The sequence below is a fragment of the Mastigoproctus giganteus genome, chromosome 9 (genome assembly GCF_048544385.1).
Source record: "Mastigoproctus giganteus isolate SK-2022 chromosome 9, ASM4854438v1, whole genome shotgun sequence".
Classification (NCBI taxonomy): domain Eukaryota; kingdom Metazoa; phylum Arthropoda; class Arachnida; order Uropygi; family Thelyphonidae; genus Mastigoproctus; species Mastigoproctus giganteus.
The window spans coordinates 107,094,837-107,114,084 of record NC_143583.1 but is presented as its reverse complement, the minus strand read 5'-3'; positions in this window follow the sequence as shown (position 1 = coordinate 107,114,084).

Here is a 19,248-nt window from a genome sequence, read left to right as displayed (position 1 = left end):
TTCTGGAGAAAGAAAATCTCCTTGGAAAGGATAGTAAGAGCTACCTAATCTTGCACAAGTATGCATTTGAGAGAGTGGAGAGTGTCACTAGATAATTAAATACTAATTTTCTAAGGGTATTACAATATATAATTAATGTCAGTTACATTATCCTGCCTAGTATTATTATAGTTTCTGTGATTAAAAAAAAAACTTTACAGTTATTTGATGACAGCCTACAGTATTTATTATAAAGAATTATAGTAAGAGTATTATATTGCAATTATTATAGTAAGAGTAATATTGCAATTATTATAGTTATATACTATAGTCAGTAAATGATTGTTATTCCAGATATGACGATTGCTGCATGCTGTTTATTTTAATCCTTTCTCAAAATTTCTGCCACACTACATATATATAAATGAATGTCATATGAGTGGTTCTATAGGTTATCGCAACATACAGCTTAAAAGTATATATATTCAGTAAAATGTATGTCACTTCCTACTGATATAAGTGGGAAGAAGGCCAAAAAAGTGATGAAGAAATGAAACTGATTATTACAGCAATGAATATGTGTTAATTACATTTAAAAATATTTAATATACTTAAATAGCATAAATTAATATACTAGCAGTAGTATGTAAATTAAGGATGTTAACTATTTTAAAGTTAGGAGAGTTGAAGATGTTTTGGAATTGACTGGTATAGTTGTCCGTCCATCCATTTTCTTTATATATATTCTCTTAGACAGTTAGCTAGGGAAGAAATTTAGAAGCACTGTGCTTAGTCTGCTAGTGCATTCCAGAGAAATGAAAATATCTAGGTCTTCAAATGCTTCCAATGAGTGGAAGAATGTTTTCTAAGTATTTTATCCATTACTGAGTTCTGAGTTAGTTGACCTAAGGTAGAATATTTATTTCATGTATAAGTTACTAGCAGAATTTGTTTAAACATATTTTTATTTTATATAAAAATGAGAATTTCCAAACAATATAAAAAATTTGTTTAAAGAATTTCACGTTCGTTATCATTATATCTATTATTTTTTATCAATTTGGGTGAAATAACAATCTGGGTAGATTGATTTCAGTTTGGTGAAGAATCAATAATGTTAATTTGTTATTATATTTCTTACATGGAATCCATGGATCTGCTCAGCACTGAGAGGCTTCACTATTGGGCATGTAGTATCTGTTTGCTGAGATGACACTTTCAATTTAAAATCAAATTTAAATTCAAGTTAACTAAGGCACACACATGGTTAGATTGTTAGGATATCTGTTTCAGTGTTTGCTACTCAAGTAGCAGAACTACACCTTGTACTCTGATTTTTACATTAATTTCATGATAGTAATGTTCTTATTTCTACAATAGTCTCATTCAAATTTAAGTTTTAATTTTAAAGAATATCATTGTGCCTGGGAGTCCACCATATTTTCAGACTGAAAATGGAGGTTAGCATCCATTTAAAGCATTGCTTGTCACACCATGGGTTATGCCCCCACACCAGCGGGGCACAATGACATTTAAAATGTGGTGCAGTATGGTGAGAAACACCATATTAATTTTGAAATCACCATTAGTTAAAATGTCTGAGTGGTATTTCGAGTTAAAAAAAAAAAAAAAAAAAAAAAAAAATGGCAGCAAGCTTTAGAAAGATTGATCTGAGGCCTAAGAAGTCTAATGATACCAGAAGACTATTCAAGTACTACCTGAAATGTTATTTTCTTCCCCCTCTCTCTTCTCCTCCATTGTCTTAATGAGCATGATTCAAGTTGTAAGAATAAAAGTAGAGGTAAATAATATAAAAAAGAACACCAGACTGCAAAAATTATCATGTTGAATTTATTGGAGAATTAATGAATTACATAGTAGTATGATGGAGGTGGGGGTTGTCTGATGTTTCAGGGCTGCCTTGCTCCTTTCTTCTGAAACTTAGAATAAAATTAGGGAATGCTTCCCGGCCGCAGAATGGCAGACCTAAATGATTAGGATTGTAACTACTTATCTTGTTTAATCATAAAATTGAGCAGTGTGTCAGCAGTTCTTCCTCCAGAATTCAAATTATATTTGGAGTTACTGATTTTGATCATGTGTGTCAGAATATAGTTTTTACACATAAAAATTAGGGCTTGTAAAAATGTATAAGGTTAAAAAATTTTTACAAATTTTTATATTCTGTTGATTGATAAATAAATACTGTGACCATTTTCAGATCAATAACTCTGATGATGACTACCTATCTTATGACTCTGATAATGACTACCTAATTTTAAAAAGGTTACTGACAGAATTTCGCACACTGAAACTATAGGTCAGAGCATAATTTTATATCAGGCACTCGAACTGTTGAGATTTAACACAGAAATTTTAAAACAATAACTTTATTTGTTAGGCATGGTCTAAATATTTAATGAATTCATTAATTATGAATTTAATGAATTCTAGTGAAGAACCTTGCAGTTCACATCTTTTCTTTTCACTGATTTTTATTTATAATAAAGACAACTAATACTTTGTCGTTCACAGATCAAGCACATCATTCACTGAATTTGATCTTGCAGCTTGCTTAGCAGTTGTCAGTTTTATGCACCAACAGGAAACTTAGCCATAGCTGTGTTTTGTTGACTTAGAAACACTTATCAATCAGTCACTTTCCTGGATGATTATATTGCCTGATAAGTCAGCCTGTTAATGAATTCAATGCATAATCTTATTTGGTATTATGCTGTATGATCTTAGAGTTGATCTTGCAAACGGCAGTGGGCTCTATTAATGAATGTCACTGGCGAATATTAGTGAATGTTTAAATTATCAAGATAAACCAGATTTCCTCTTTCATTGGCGCTTTTTTGCTTCACATCTAAAATCAAATAGCCATATTGACCACTGATGATAATGAAGATTTACAGTGGATAAATTATGACAATGGTCCAAGGGCACATGATGAAAAGACTTTTTAGTCCTATATATTTAACTTATTTAATAATCTGTATCTTTAACTTTTATTTCTATATGTGGATATCACCTTGGGCTGTTGGAAATGTGATGTCTTTCTAGTTACTAAGCATTGTCAGGTGCATTAAGTTAATCTATACCACAAACTCTATAATTCATAATAGAGTAGAAATCTACATCTAGATTTATATCAGTGTACACCTGATAGAATCAGTGACCAGTCAATATGTATAAAATGTATTAATACATTACCAAAGTGGCACATGACTTATATAGTTAATACACCAAAAAAATCACTAGCTAACAATTCTAATATATATTTTATACAGAAAGTATCTGGTGAGCTAAGACCTATTTTTCCCATAGGTCCTTAACTTCTGGTTCTCAGATTTGTAGCCTGCAGACATGTTGGGGAATGTCACAATACTACTGTATATACTGCTATATAAATTTTATATGTATATCTTTCTTATAATAAAATCTCAATAATTGCTTAATCATTAATAAAATTTAATAATTCTTGTCTTTTAATATTATTTTGAAAAATTATCTCTGTTCCAATGCATACAAGTAGAAAATACTAGGCCGATGCGCCCAATAAATCCCGAAACAAACAAACAAACAAACAAACAGAAAATACTAGGGAAATTATTTTGCATATATATACAAAATGGCCTCTCATAATTCAGACTATATGTGCATTTGAAAATGTACAATTTTGAGTAACATAATGTTTGTAATTGTCTTTTCAAATCCTACATATAATATTCTCTAAATAAAAATATGCAGAGCATGTGTTTCTACTGGTTTAACTGAAAGGTTTAGTAAACAGGGATAGCTTTAGAGTTGCAAAAAACCTGTATAATTTAGTTTTATCTTACAAAAATTGTGGGAAAATGAGTTGATCTTAATCAGCATATTACAATTAAATATCTTATCTAAACATTAAAGAAATTTCATCATTGGTTAATTAGTGCCTTAAGATTTTATAATTTTCTTTAAAATTTAAACATTAAATGCCATGAGACATTGACAGTTGTGCCCTGGCTATTTTAGTTTTGCCTGCATTGAAACCTCTTTTCTACGTTGCATATTATTTATTCGTTTAAGCATGTGAGACAGCAGACAGTTCTCATTGCTTATTGTATCACATGGAAGTGTTAAACAGATGACCTTGTAACCCATGTTTTTTTTTTTTTTCACTTGCAGTTACATGAAACTATATAATAGATAATTTAGGCTACTTTATTGAGTGCAAACTATAGACAAGTGTTTGAAAAATACAGTAATGCTATATGATAAAAGCATAATATTTTGAATTTATGATCATTAGTTAACCTATGTAAACAAGAGAAAACATACTCAAATTATGGTTGTATTCATATAAACTTTTACATTGGAAAATGTTAAAATTAAAATGGGTTACACCTTATTAAAACCTTAGTCGACAGATTGCTACTTCTTTTGGTTTACACTTATAATAGAAACAAAACAAAATATTTCACCGCTATTTGTCAATTTGCATTCAGAGACATGGCTTATGTCTAATGAGAGCGATACGGCATATCTCGGGGTGCAAACTGACAAAATGCCATGTCGCATGCCATTTCAGATAGGTAGCCTGGGAAGCCCAAATGTTATTTTACCCTGAACTTGCCTTGTTTTTTGTTAAGTTAAAATAATTACTATTTCAATTAAACAATACAACATCACAGGTTTTTATCAGCTAGAAATATAAACAGTATCAATATAAACAAGCAAGTGCGTGATTACAAAATATGTCTCTCATAGCCAGAAGTGGCAGTTTTTTATAATTGGGCCTCATGACTTATAAGACTGTCTTACAAAAAAAAGTAAGAATAAGTGGTTGCACCATTTGTCAATTTTTTTCTTTAACACTGTGGCAGTTACATATGTTAATAAGATTAATTTGCATATAAGAATTAAATTTACATGGTGGTATTTGGTCTCTAAGTATTATAAAACTGTATAATTTTTATAGTTTTAGAAAATGGCACTATGTTGTATTTATCTCTCTTTATTTTCTGGGGGACACTGTCCTTTCAGTGACAAAGCTTAGGCTTACACCCTTTAGAAATGACTACTTATCCACAGGTGGATATGTAGTCAGATACATTTGGATATTAATCGAATAGCTTAACCAAAAAGGTGATGCCATTTGATTAAAAAATCAAATAGCTTTGTCATTAGTCATTAAAAACATGAAGGCATGTTATGACCAGCTTTGAAACTGTTTGGCTCCGTTATAAGATAACAGATGGCCTCAATTAGTAACCATGTGTCAAGCAGTGAATAAGTATCAAATCTAAATCTAAATGAGTGACCAAGTAGAGTGCGGGTGAAAACTTACAATTGAAAACATAATTTTTGTTACATGTATAATGTAATCCCTTTTACCATGCTGTACTAGTCAAATGCAGCAAATAAAGAAGCGCGGTACTATTTCATTGAAGATTGTGAAATAGTTTAAGAAAATAATGCCACTCTTCATATATTTTTCTCTGTAATGTCTGGGGATATAACACAAGAGTAGCATTGTTGTCTCACACTATTTGAGTACCTCTATTGAAACAGCGCCCTGCGTCTTTACTGAATTGCAGAATTGGGTCAATGTAGTTTAGTAATATGAGTTATATTATACACATAATGAAAGTTACATTTTCAAATCAGAAGTTTTCTTTAGCACATTGCTTGACTGTTCATATAGAGTCAACATTTATTCACCACTTGATACAAAGTTACTAATTGAGGCCACCTTTTATCTGATGACGGAACCAAATACAGTGCATGCTGCTTGTTGTGATTACGGTTAATGTTATCAGTTTTATGAAATCCTGATCGAACATATACATAGAAAAAACATTGTTTATTGTAATCAGCACTTTGGTTTTTGTTATTACTTTATTATGGTTTTAACATGTGCAGAGGAAGTGATTATGTAATGGCCAGATTTATTCTTGAAGTCCAACACATTGTGTCTAGTTACTGTTCTTTGTGCAGTACATGGTCGTCAGTGTCATTATTTGCAAAAGTCTATCTTACTCTTTCCATTCTGATTGTTTTACAGTACAGCACTAACCCTTTTCTAATTATTCTTGATTATAATATTTTCTTTATTTGTTTTTTTAATGGTTTGTATGGATTTTCAGAAACACTGACAATTTCATCTTTATGATGACTTTCTCAACGAACCAGTGGACAGTCAAATTAAAGTATTTTATATTGCTTGATTCTGTTGTTTTCTTTCTGTCCACCTTCACCCTTTTTTATTTACACATTTCTGCTTTGCATCAATAAACAGCACTGAGTAGCTGCATTCTTATTTCATCAATTATTGTTATCAAATTTAGTTTTGTCCAGAATTGATCACAATAAACAGTGTTCACTATAGTTTTGAAACCAATCACGTGCCTTTGAGATTTTAACAAGTAACATATTCACCTTGGCAGCGTTATTCAATTAAAAATATTAATAACCTCATGTTGACTCACAAATAAATGTAAATCCCAAATTGTCATTGGAGGGACAAAGTGCCCCCAGATATCAAAGACAGAAACGCCTAATGTAGTGTTATTTTCTCAAACTATTTCAATATTGCATTGCAATTTTTGTATTTACTGAAAATATTTAAGTTTTTTAACTGTTTCTTTTTATGCTTTCTGATAACTTTGGCAGTGTATTTATTACTTTATCTAAGCTATAAATATTTATTTATTTCTTTCTTCAACTTGTGTCTTTATTATACCTTGAATTTGTATTTTGAACTTTATACAGGTTCTCATTCCACAACCATCTAGAACAGCTAAGGCTAAATAAAAAATTAAAGTGGGATTGTTTTTTGTTTTTTTTTTTAATTGAATATTCATTGCATTTTGGAATCGTGTACTTTGAGGAGTTTCTCAAGTATGGAGAAATATATTTTTGCTATTAAACTAAACTGTCATTATATCATTCCACCTTACAAATGAATGGCCTGAAAAGTCATTAAAATCAAGTTATGAAATATTAATGATAGTAGATTTATATACTAATTTTCTTTCATTGTATCAAAATCCTTAGTTTATATATAAAATTTACTATTATGTAGTTTTGCTTTTTATTTTATTATAATTTAACTGCCATATTTATCCAAATACCAAATATTTTATCCAAATATCCAAATACCTCTGAATAAGATGGGAATCCCATATTTCTGAGAGATCAACTTTAAAAAATTAAGACAGCATTTCTTTACTTAAAATGATATTTATTAACAGTTTTCTGCCATCAGTATGATACATAATATTATAATATTATTGTATAGCGTGATTCTTGTTGTCACTAATTCTTATAAACATATCATTTTCACCCCCCCATGATGTGTTCAACAGCTTTATTTCAATATACACAGTGGCGATGGTTTATATGAATTATGATTATGCAACTGTTGTATTTTGGAAAATAAAAATAAAGCTGCTTCTCCTCAGAAACCAGGCTAATGGATGCAGAAAGCCTTTTACTACTATTACTCTGCAACATTAACTTCTACTTTCAACATCTCTTAACAGTTTTCACTTACATTTAGCTCTTTATCTACAGCCTTATTCTCTTACACTATCTACATGATTTTCTTTCACTTCTCTTGTGATCTTCAATTTTTAATTTGCAGTTACAGAACATAATTGCTTTGTTTAATCCTGTTTCAAAGGGTGATACGTAATACCACTGGTGGTATGTATCACCACTTCTGTGATAGAATATGTGAATGTTGATTCTGTTGAAACACAAAAAGGATTCACATGTTGGTGTCAACTTCAGGTATGTGGAGGAAATGAAACCTATTGTTGATATGTCATCTTGGTTTCTTGATGGATCACTACACTAAAATAAGAATTCTATTATGATATATGAACATAATGTTTTAGAGGAAGAAAATAACTATGTAAAATTGACCATGTTTCAGATTTCATTATTGAAATCGATCTTCGGTCCTATATTTTTGAGTTCAGGTAGAATTCGAAAACTTGTCCATGGGAAACCAAATTGTGTACCACGCTGGGAAATTCTGCTTAGAGAAATGCTGGAGACCAATTGTCCTTTGCACACCAATAAACCATTTAAAATGCTTCACATGGAAAATTCTTTATTAATTCTTTCTTATTTAGTAGTACCCATCTAATATCCTTGAGCTTAAGTTATATTTATTAATAATTTTATATAAAGAAAAAGTATGCAGTGTCTCTATATTTCCTATTATTTTGAATTCCTAGAAATATAAAACAAACATTTAATAATTTAATTGCTGATTCAACTTGTTGTTGAAATCAAAATCCATTATGCCAGTATGGGCCAGGACATTTGATTTCTACTATTTCCTTGATATAAAGTTTAATGAGTCATTTTCCGCTCACATTTGGATAGTGGATCTTGAGCTATCCTGTGATGTTTTCCTTTTGGATTTTTGTCTTAGTCAGTCTAAAATCAACTTGCTGAAAGTGAATTATTCTTTATTTTAATTTTAATTTCATTTCTAAATATAGTAATATTAAAATGTGGGATGCCCTAGCTTGTATTCTGATTTTTTTTTTTTTTTTTTTAAATCTTTTCTCTTAATGTGTTTTGGAGAATTTTGAGCGTTGTTTAATGCAGATTCCTTGCCTTAATGAAGGTTGAGACATTTTTCTGTGTCATTTCATGATACTGTATGTTTTACACATTCTTATTTATACTCCAGCACAACCACTATGTCAGAAAAGTTACAATTTTGAAAATGAATTATTAACCATATTTAGCAGTCATGCAGGCTTAACTATTTGATATTCTCTGGAAAAATATATGGCACTAAAATGTATTGTTAAAGTACTCTTTTTTTTTTTTTTTCTTTAATTATAAGTTAAAAAGTTCCATTTGGCTTAACAAAAAGTCTTAAAACATTAATTTCTACCTCATTTAAAAGACCATTCAGTATGTACAAGTTAGTGCAATAGCATTATTTCTGTACGTAGCCAACTAAAGTAGTTATGATTTGGCATCATTTAACCCTATGACGCCTGAATTTTTATTTTAAGAAGAAAAAAAAATTTTCCCCTTGTTTATTCTTTATTTCCTTAGTTATTAACATATAAAAAATAAAATACATTTAAAAAATGTCAAATTACAATTTTTTTTCATATGTTACTAAATCGTCACGTTTGTCCTTGGATTCGTAATATAGAAAAATTAAATGCACCTTCATTTCTATATTATTTTTCATCTTTCATTGATTTTTTAATAAAAAAAAGACAATGGCTAAAAAATTAATTTATTTACAAATAATTATAATGTGATACAAAATATATTTATAATTATTTTGTATGAAATTCGACAAAGCAATTTTTGGCTTTTGTGATACAAAGATGGACTTTGCACTTGCTGCAGAAAAATACTGGGGCACTCTTGCCCCAGTATTTTTCTGGATAATGAAGACCATCCAAACGGATATCTGCTCCAGGGATACTTTTGGTGGCGAAACCTCTCTGTTTTTTTTTTTTTGAAAATTCCACATCAGTAGAGCTAGCAGAAGGTCGACCTCTTTTTGTTGGCTTATTACTCTTTCCTTCAAGAAGAAGGGCTTCAGCAATGCTCATTTTGAGTTCTTGCAGATTAACAATGTTCTTTTTTGATACCTGTAGACTCTCACAATCTCTACAGTAAAGTAACTAAGAGTTCACAACAGTCACATCTATAAAGTGAAAAAATAGTTTATGGTAATATTTCTTTGACCTGGTGTGAATTCTGTAGTGTGCAATCAGTGAATCCATCAAATCAACACCACCCATAAACTAATTATAGGTTTTCACAATAGCTGAGCAAGAGATTGTGATGCTTTTTGTCATATTGTTTACAGTTGTTCATTGGTTCTGCTGATGCAAAAGTTGACATTAGATTTACAACTCTATTATCTGCCCATTTTACTACCCTTACTTCAGCATCTTCAACTAGAGCAGTCACTTCTTGATGGGATCCTTTTCATCAAATCTATGTCAATTAGTGGGATGCCAGGCAAACAATTGATTCTTACAGTACCTAAGCTATATATTTTTTTCTTTTCTAAATTAACCATCAATGGAAGTGAAGTAAACCAGTCGTCACTTATTTAATAAATGATTCAATCCCACAGGAATTGATTGGGCCAATTTCAGTACCACATTCGAACTAGTTCCCAAGTTGGATTCACCTAATACCTGTTCAATTTTTTCTGAATATATGAAAAAGTCATACGTGATGCCTTTTTCATCGCAAAGAACAAACAATTTGTATTATTGTTATTATTATTATTAGCCATATGGTACAGCGAAGCCATAGGCCTCCATAGCCGAGTGGTCAGGAGCGGGAGTGCAATAGCACACACACACTCTCCTTGAGTAGACCAGGGTTCAAGCTCCTGACTGCTGAATACGGTCGATCTGCCAACCCGCACTGGACCAGCTTGGCAGATTATGGTCCATTTCCCTCAGCATGAATTGTTGAGGAGGCTTCCATCCTGCAGTGGGTTGATAATGGCTGCACTTTATCTTTTTTTTTTTTTTTACAACGAAGCCTGAGGCTTATGCTACACCAGCCAAAAACAAAAAAAAAAAAAAAAATTTCTCCCATGAGAGAAAGAAAAAAACAAGGGTCAGAAGTAGAAAGGAATCACCAAGAAAGAAAAGAATGATGATATCCAGCTCAGGACCCTGAATGTGCCAAGCCCATACTCACCAGATGTGAGCCCCTGTATTCCCACTTACTTGGTTTGCTGGGAACATACTGTTTTATGCCGGATCTGCTTTTGAATAGAACTATTTGTTCATCCACGCATAGGGAAATTAGGTAAGGGATTGTCACTGAAGTGAATCTTGGACTTTATATCTCCCCATCTATCTCTACCATAGACATCGGAAGCAGTGTACCTAAAAATTGCTCAAGCTCCTGTTATTTATTTGTTATTTGGTTTTTTTAGGAGCATTAGCAACTAAGGCCATATTGCTCCGGGATATGCGGTGGTCATTCCCTGACCTTTCCGCATCTTCCATATTTGGTGGTGATGGGCTCGAACCCCGGTCTACTCAAGAAGCGTGTGCTATGCACTGCTGCTCCTTCCCACCTCGCTACGGAGGCGCCTCTCAAGCTCCTGACTAAGTGCAAGACTCATACTTGGAATTTGCTGGATTGCATATAGATTTGATTGGTCCATAATATGAACAGTAATATCTTCCGAGAAAATATGTCAAAAATATTCAACAGGACGTTTCACTACCCCAGGAAGTTCTATTTGTCTTAACCACTCAGGTGTAGGTCTAGCTTTGCCCTCTGCTGAAATATGTCACCAGAGAGGAATTTCCCTTCAATTTCTTGATGTAGATGGCTTTGAACTTGTAGGTGTTGGAACTGCTGCTTCACTAGTTTCTTCACCAAACTTCAAGAACTGAAGTTTGTAGCTCCTCTTCACTCGCACTATCATGACTAACCACGAGGTCTTCTAATTCATCTAAATCTGAATAATCAGGCATATACTCACTTCCTATAAGAGTGAAAATAAATATTGTTATCAAAATAGCTTGACAATCAATATAATAAAAACTTTACACTGTAATATATCAAAATTATCAGAATAAATATGTATTATAATTACCAGTTTCATTCAAATTAGCATCTGGTGCCTTGTCTGAGTCTGTACTGCTTTCATCTGTCTCAAAAGTCCGCAGTTTTCTGTTAAAACGTAGCACAATCCATGATGTGTAGATTTGTTTTAGTAGGTTCAAAAGACAAACGTGAATTTCGTTACATATAGAGCATGCGGAAATATACAAGAAATATGTTTTTCAATGAATATTACATCCTCGCTATGGAAACCACTGTTTTGTGGATATATACAAAAAATATCACCACTACAATTTTGCTAGATTAATAGTTATCGTAAAAAATACTAAGCGTCAAACGACCACTTAACCTCGCAAGCACATAATCTGTGAAACATGCTATTAGTCAGCTACTTGCTGCTAAAATGTCCGGTCTGCATTTGTACTAGTAAAGCGTGACAATTTCATCGATATCGTTGGCAGCTCCATAAACTTTCCATTTTCTGTATTAGATACGAAAACATCGCGCTCAGCATTATAGGGTTAAGTATGTCTCATATTGTGAATACCTTCACAACGAGTTACCATGATATTGCACTACCTCGAATAAGTAACGCTTCACCATAGGAGAAGACTATTGTTACTTATTCTCGGCTGATATTAACACCCATATGGGACTTCAGAGCTTATTGGCTCCTCATCGGTGGGTGGGCAGGTACCCTGGTGTTGCAATGACGACAATCCAATTGCGAAGTATAACTCCACAATAGGAAAGATGGTGTAAGGTAATTTAGGGCCAGAGTCTCAAGAAATGATGCTATTGCACTAACTTGTACGTAAGTTAACTTCTTTCATAACCTGAGGCTCTAGCCCTAAATTACATTGTAAGACCATTCAGTATAATTTACAATGTATAAATATAGCAAGTTGATGTGCAATTAGTAATAACTATTGAACTTAGCAAAACTGCTTAAAGGAAAAGTGGAGTGACTTTTACTTCCCCAAAAACCAGACTACTGAAGTTACTTTATATTGAAGTTATTGGAGACAGAAAAGAAATATTAAAATAAGTATTTTCACACAACCATATAGAGTATATACACTGGGTAATCCCTGAATTATGACCACCTGCCTAATACTTCATAGGTCCTCCTTTTGCCCTCAATACAGCAGCTATCCGACATGGCATTGATTCAACAAGATGTCGGAAGCATTCGGGTGGGGGGGGATATGGCCAACCAAGCTGTGTGTAATGCGGTCAGCAATGCAGGTATGGAAATGATTGGAGTATCCAGATGCCTAATATGCGCCAATCGATAAGCTGGAAGTCAGAACTGTGTTCCCCATTATCACCTTGGAAGACACCATCGCCATTCGGGAAAAAGTGTAATAGCAGGGTGTGCACAGTCAACAAGCAGTTGACAATAGTGGAAACCACTGATACGTTGTTCCACATGCACCAGGGGTCCAAGTTCCTGCCAGTGAAACATGCCTCACACCATACAACCACCTCCACCAGCCTGCATTTTTGATACCATGCATGATGGATCAAGAGCCTCATGTTGTTGACGCCAAATCCATACACACCATCCATGGTGTGGAGTAAATGTGACTCATCCAAACAGCACACCTTCTTCCAGTCTTCTAACATCCAATTTGCATGCTCTTTGCACCAGGCAAGTCTTTTACAAAGCCAATGAACCTTGGTTAGGAGAGGATGCCGTAGGGGCTGTCTGCTGTTATGGCCCATGTTGTATTGGGTAGTCAACTCTTCAACAGTGCTGTGCCTGTTCACCTGTACGAGTCATCAAGGTGCCTCCGTAGCCAGGTGGGAAGGAGCAGCAGTGCATAGCACACGCTTCTTGATTAGACCGGGGTTCGAGCCCGTCGCCACCAAATATGAAGGATGCGGAAAGGTCAGGGAATGACCACCGCATATCCCGGAGCAATATGGCCTTAGTTGCTAATGCTCCTAAAAACCAAACAACAAACAAACGAGTCATCAAACCCGGCGCTCACCTCTAACATCAACCTTTCACTGACTGCAGTCTTGCCATTGGGTCGTTATTTGACCATTTTGATGCCAGTCCTGGTACACTTTAACAGTGGCGGCTCTCAAACATCCCACCAGTTCAGTCCAGCTCGTCGAGCACTCACAATCTGTCCTTTATCAAAGTCCGATAAATCCTTCCTTTTACCCATCACGCTCAGAATTTTACTACCTATTGAACCACTGACACCTTATCTATGCTATGTTGGTCTACTAACTCCACATTCTTGTACTGGACGTGGGCTAGCCGGATGGGTAGAGTGCCTGCCTGGCAACCCAAAGGTCGCGGGTTGAAATCCCGCCTCGGGCTTGGATCAAAGTACTGCAAAAACCTTGGGAGGTGCATTATGGCCACAGAAGCCGATGCGCCAACAACTAACAAAAAAAAAAAAGAAAAAAAACCTTACGTGATCAACGGGTTGTATCCAGTTTTCATACAAGTGGTCATAATTCAGTGATCACTCACTATATATGCTTTAGCTTACATCAGGTTGGCATCAGGAAAAACAAACCAGGTATAAAATTCTTCTGTAGGCTTTTCTACTATTTTGATAGATGCTAAAGGAATAGGAGAAGGAAGTATGTGATTATGAAGTTCATTGTAGTTGTGATATCATCTAATAAGAAGCAAAAGAAAACAATATAGAATCCTAGAAATATATTCAATGAACTGTTCGGTATCTGTGAACAGATTGTCAAGTTTGCTTTAAAAAAAACAATATAGAATGCTTGAAATATTTTCAATGAACTGTTCAGTATCAGTGAACAGATTGTCACATTTTGCTTCAAAAAAAAAAAATAATAATTTGCATTTCAGTTATTATTACATTGCTACTAAGTATTAAATAATTTTATCTTTTATTAATGTAATAAATAATTGATATGATAAAAGCTTATGAATAATTAAATCAGTTCCCATGATAGTATCAGAGACTGCAGAATTCTGAAAGGTCTCTTCAGTGACATTGCTGTAGCCAATCTCAAGCAGGAGTAGAGTGCCCCCATAAATTATTTCTGGTTTATTTTAAGCCTTCACAGTATGCAAATTAGCCTATGCACACATACTTTGTACAGACATAATACATGATAAAAATATCACAGATATATGACAGGAACTAGTTCAAATGTGATCAAAGTAATAGATTTACCAAGCAAATTCCCCCCCCCCCCCCAAAAAAAAAGATTAAATCTCATACTTTGTACTAGCCTTAAATTTATTTTAAAGCTAATGAATGTTTTTGTCAAACATATGAAATTCAAAGTTCCAAGCAAATTACAAATAAAATTCAACTTTCCTGGAAGGAAATAAGAAACATTTTAAAAACAACAAGACATTCATAGGAATACAATAATACCAAAATTTTTGCACTGATTCTTGATTGGACAATATCGCTTCAGAAAAATAATCCAATTGTAACATGGTATAAGTAAGCATATTTAGTTATAACATTACTTATGTAAAGCAGTCTTTTTATAGTTTTGTATAGGTTTAAATATTAATAATATCAATATTGACCAGTTAGATTTTTATAAAGTGTTTTCTATGTTGTTTGGCATTTATCTATATTTTGATATAATACCCTTAATATATACATTATTGTTTGATTATATATATAGCAGATTTATTTCTAATCATAATTTATGCATGTTTTGTATTTTAAAAGAATTTTGTATCATTTTTAATTTTGAAAACCTTGATTCATGAGATTGCCAAATCTTTATTTCATGGCATTTACTGAAACAGCACAGAATTTGAATTTTAGACTTGACCGAGCAGACTGTCTACTATTATGTATACAGTGCCTATATATTTATTTATTTTTTTTTATATATATTCAGTGTCTGTATATATTTAAGTGTATTCATGATTCAGTGAATATACTTATTCACTGAATAAGTATATTCACTGAATAATTATTTATATATATACTTATACAGTATATATATAAATAATTATTTATTTATATATACCTCAACTTTTGTGTATTGAGACCACAAAACATGATGATTTAGTCTTGGGAATGGGAATTTTTTTAGTTGACCTTTCTTTTAATTTGAGAATGAGCTATAAATTGCATTTCAGAACCTGATCATCTTACTCATTCCCTCTTTCTTTCTCTTCCAAAAGTTTGACAGACCCATTTATTGTACTGAATTTTACAGATAATTGTACATGTTCCATAATAACTGATCTGGTTTACATTTAATAATTATAATATGAAAATAGAGAACTGGAGATGAATAAAGCATTCATCTCCATTCAAGATTTTAAGGTAACATTAAGATATAATAATCTTATACTAAGAAATTAAAGGTATAGGTGTTGGGAAAACATTTTTTGAAGCTCAGATATTAATTTACAACTATTTTGTATAAATAGTAGTGAGTTAAGACTGTAAAATACAAATATTCTTTAGTATATTTTAATTGTTGTAGCATGTGCTGTTCATTGAAAGTCCAGAAGTGTATAGGCAAATGCATTATGTTTCTGATTGTATAGGAAAATTCACATATTTCTGTATGTAGGCATTTCATATAATTATTAAAAAGTGTTTTCTATGAATCCGAACAGCAAAAGGGCCATTTTCAGGTACCATCATTGTGATTTTGAGTGTGACTGTATGCAGTCTGCTGCACCCATCTATTTTTGTTTTTAATTATAAACCAAGAATGTTTGTTGTGGTATTGATTATCATTTCAATTTTTAAGCAGTTCTTGTTCTTTAGAATAAAATCAAAGTTGCTTGGGGAAAATAAAGAAATGAACAAACTAATTGAAGAATTTATATTTTTGTTATAAATTGGCAAAAAACAAACATTTATTTCCATAACTAGTGGTGTTAATTATATAAGGTAGTATGTATTTCGTGTTTTGTTTTAATGTTTAAAATATATTAAAACAAAAATCTAACTAAAGTGTAGCTGGGAGGTGGGGGGAGGATGCTCTATCAGACCTCAACTGTGATAATAAGGTTGCCACCAATTCCACTTTAACAGAATTGTTCTGGTTTTTAAATGCAGAGCCATATTCATTCCAGTTTTTTTTAAAAGACATTGTCACGACCTACTAAAAATTGTTGAGTGTGTCCTATCAGTCCATATTAGTAATGCCAGTGCAGAAAGGGTATTTTCAGTTCAGAAAAATTTGTGGACTGATGAACGAAATAGACTAAACATAGTCCATAAAAGCAGAATTACAAATTAGAATTAATTTCAACAGAAATTGTTCCGAGTTTGTACTGTTAGAACACAACCAAAATTAATAGATGCTGAAAAGGCAAACAAAAATATTCATTTAAATTTTTGAAGTCTGTTATAATATTTATGTAATATAGTAAAATTTTACATGTAATATAAAAAACTGGACTCTGCATTCTTTTTTTCCTCACTTAGTATATAAAGTTAGTTTATATGAGGTTTTGAAATAGCTCTTGTTTGGTCGCTCTTTTTCAATCCAGGCAATTGTGATATTACTGAATTTGAATGTCTCTCCGCTTGTTCCTTATTAAAATTTCCTCTTAACTGTTCTGTTAAATCTTTTAAAACAAATAAATCTCCATCGTTTAACTCAAAAACTTATGGTTTACCTGTTTTCTTACAAGACTGCAAGGGTACGTATATTGTCCTCAGATTTCAGTGAGCGCATGATTTTTTTTTTTTTTTTTTTTTTTGTACCAGTGATGATACATAACCTACCACCAAAATCCTCCAACAGCTATTCGACACTACTCTCTCTCTCTCCCTTTTGCGGAATTTGGACATACTAAACTTGTGCCAGTATTACAGACTTGAAATATGAATTATTACCTATTTGTAACTCAGAAATAATATTTTTTTTGTGGTGTGTCAGCCCACGTGTGATATAAAATATGATGTATGCATTAAAGATGGGAAAATTGCTTCCGGTTTACAGAGTACCCAGGAATGTGTGGTATTTGTAAATCAGGAGATTACTGTACTTGGTTTATATATATATATATATATTTTTTTTTTTTTTTTTTTATGGGAAATGGGTTATTATTACATGTTAGTAATAAGAAATTTAAGGATGCAGTTAACCATATGGCCTGTGGCATTATCCTACTGGAAATACCCATCAAAAAGTTCATCCTTAGTGCATAATTGTCCAACTGGAGTATTAAATAGTTTCGAATTGCCTTGCTGTTTATATTCAAGAACAGTGCTAAATCAATTAGTGGCAGTAGTATGCATACTTTTTGAGTGGGGGACATATATATCCTTATGAGAGGTGCAGAAAAATATTAAAGCAGTTGTCCCTCCCCCACTCTCTCTCTTGTTACTTTCATGCTTCTTACATTTTTTCATATAAATCTTATTTTATAAAATAAGTAAAAATAAATATATATACAAGAGGTTTAATTTAATTTTAAAATATGCTATGATTATGAAGATTGAAATCTTTTAAGAGAAACAAAGTACTCTGAAATATTTGCTACTGCTTCATGTTAAACAAATTGTCCTATAAAATCAATGGATAAAATTGGTTATATCTTATTTGTACCATGCTAAATTATCAAATGCAGTTTTGTTTTTTCTTTTTATGAGAACCCCAAACACGAAAGGTATCAAAACCTATAGTACTTAGTACCGTGCATGGGTTGAAGGAGAAGTATGGGAGGGGGGGGGATGCCGGAAACTGCTCTAGAGACTACACATGGGTTTCACCACTTCTGTTGCCCAGACCAGTTGATGAAAGTCATCTACCACCTGGGTTGCTTCTCATCGAAATGTGAGTGCCTACTAATGAACATTTTGGGTCTCCCTGCACCAAGATAATATCCCTTAACCTACATCATGTTCTTCATAAGATGAAGGTATGACACTGTGCTGCCTGCTGTCCAATAACTGTTTTCTGTGGATGGGTTGGGTCTGTATCTCAGACAGCCCATTAGGCATTCATTTTTTAAATGCTTAAATGAGTTCAGACTGAGAGTGCTTGCTGACCAGAGGAACAGAAGAATCTTTCACGTGTTCCTCAGTGTGTGCATTGTTTTGTAGGGTGCATTATTCTGCTGCAAAATTACAGTGCAATTGGGTACCACTCACTTCATTGAGCCTGCATTGTCTCTATGCATAAAATTAGCCTAACTGATTGGACTGGCAGATCTTTTTTTCCAGTTAGTAAACATCCATTAACAATATTCCTGAACTACATGAGCTACCATTACTGTGTATTGATTCAGGTGGGCACTTGCTCTTATACTCCAAGAGGTGAGGAGATTAACCAATTATGCTGCTTTGGCTAAGCACTCATAGTGCAGTAGTGTGTTGTGTGGTGAATTCCTTCACCATCCTCTTCCTGTTGCCCAGACCATTTGTTCCTCCCTTGTCTAATCTTGTAGAATGACCCTCCATTTCCCACTGCATTCCTTAGGATTGTTTCATATTCTGCCATCAGCTTTCCAAACCTTGTTGATCTTTGCAAAAATTGTTTATAAACAGCCCACTTATGCTATTGTAGTGGCATCATGTTGTTAGCCATGATTATATCTCTTTTAGAATCCATTAAATCAAAACTTACCAATAGGTTCTGGATTTCGTTCCATAGAATGAAAATTTGGCCTGCCCAACATCACATGTGAATAATGCTGGCAGGCATAATGTATTAGTCAGAGGTAGGAGTGGTTTAACTCAC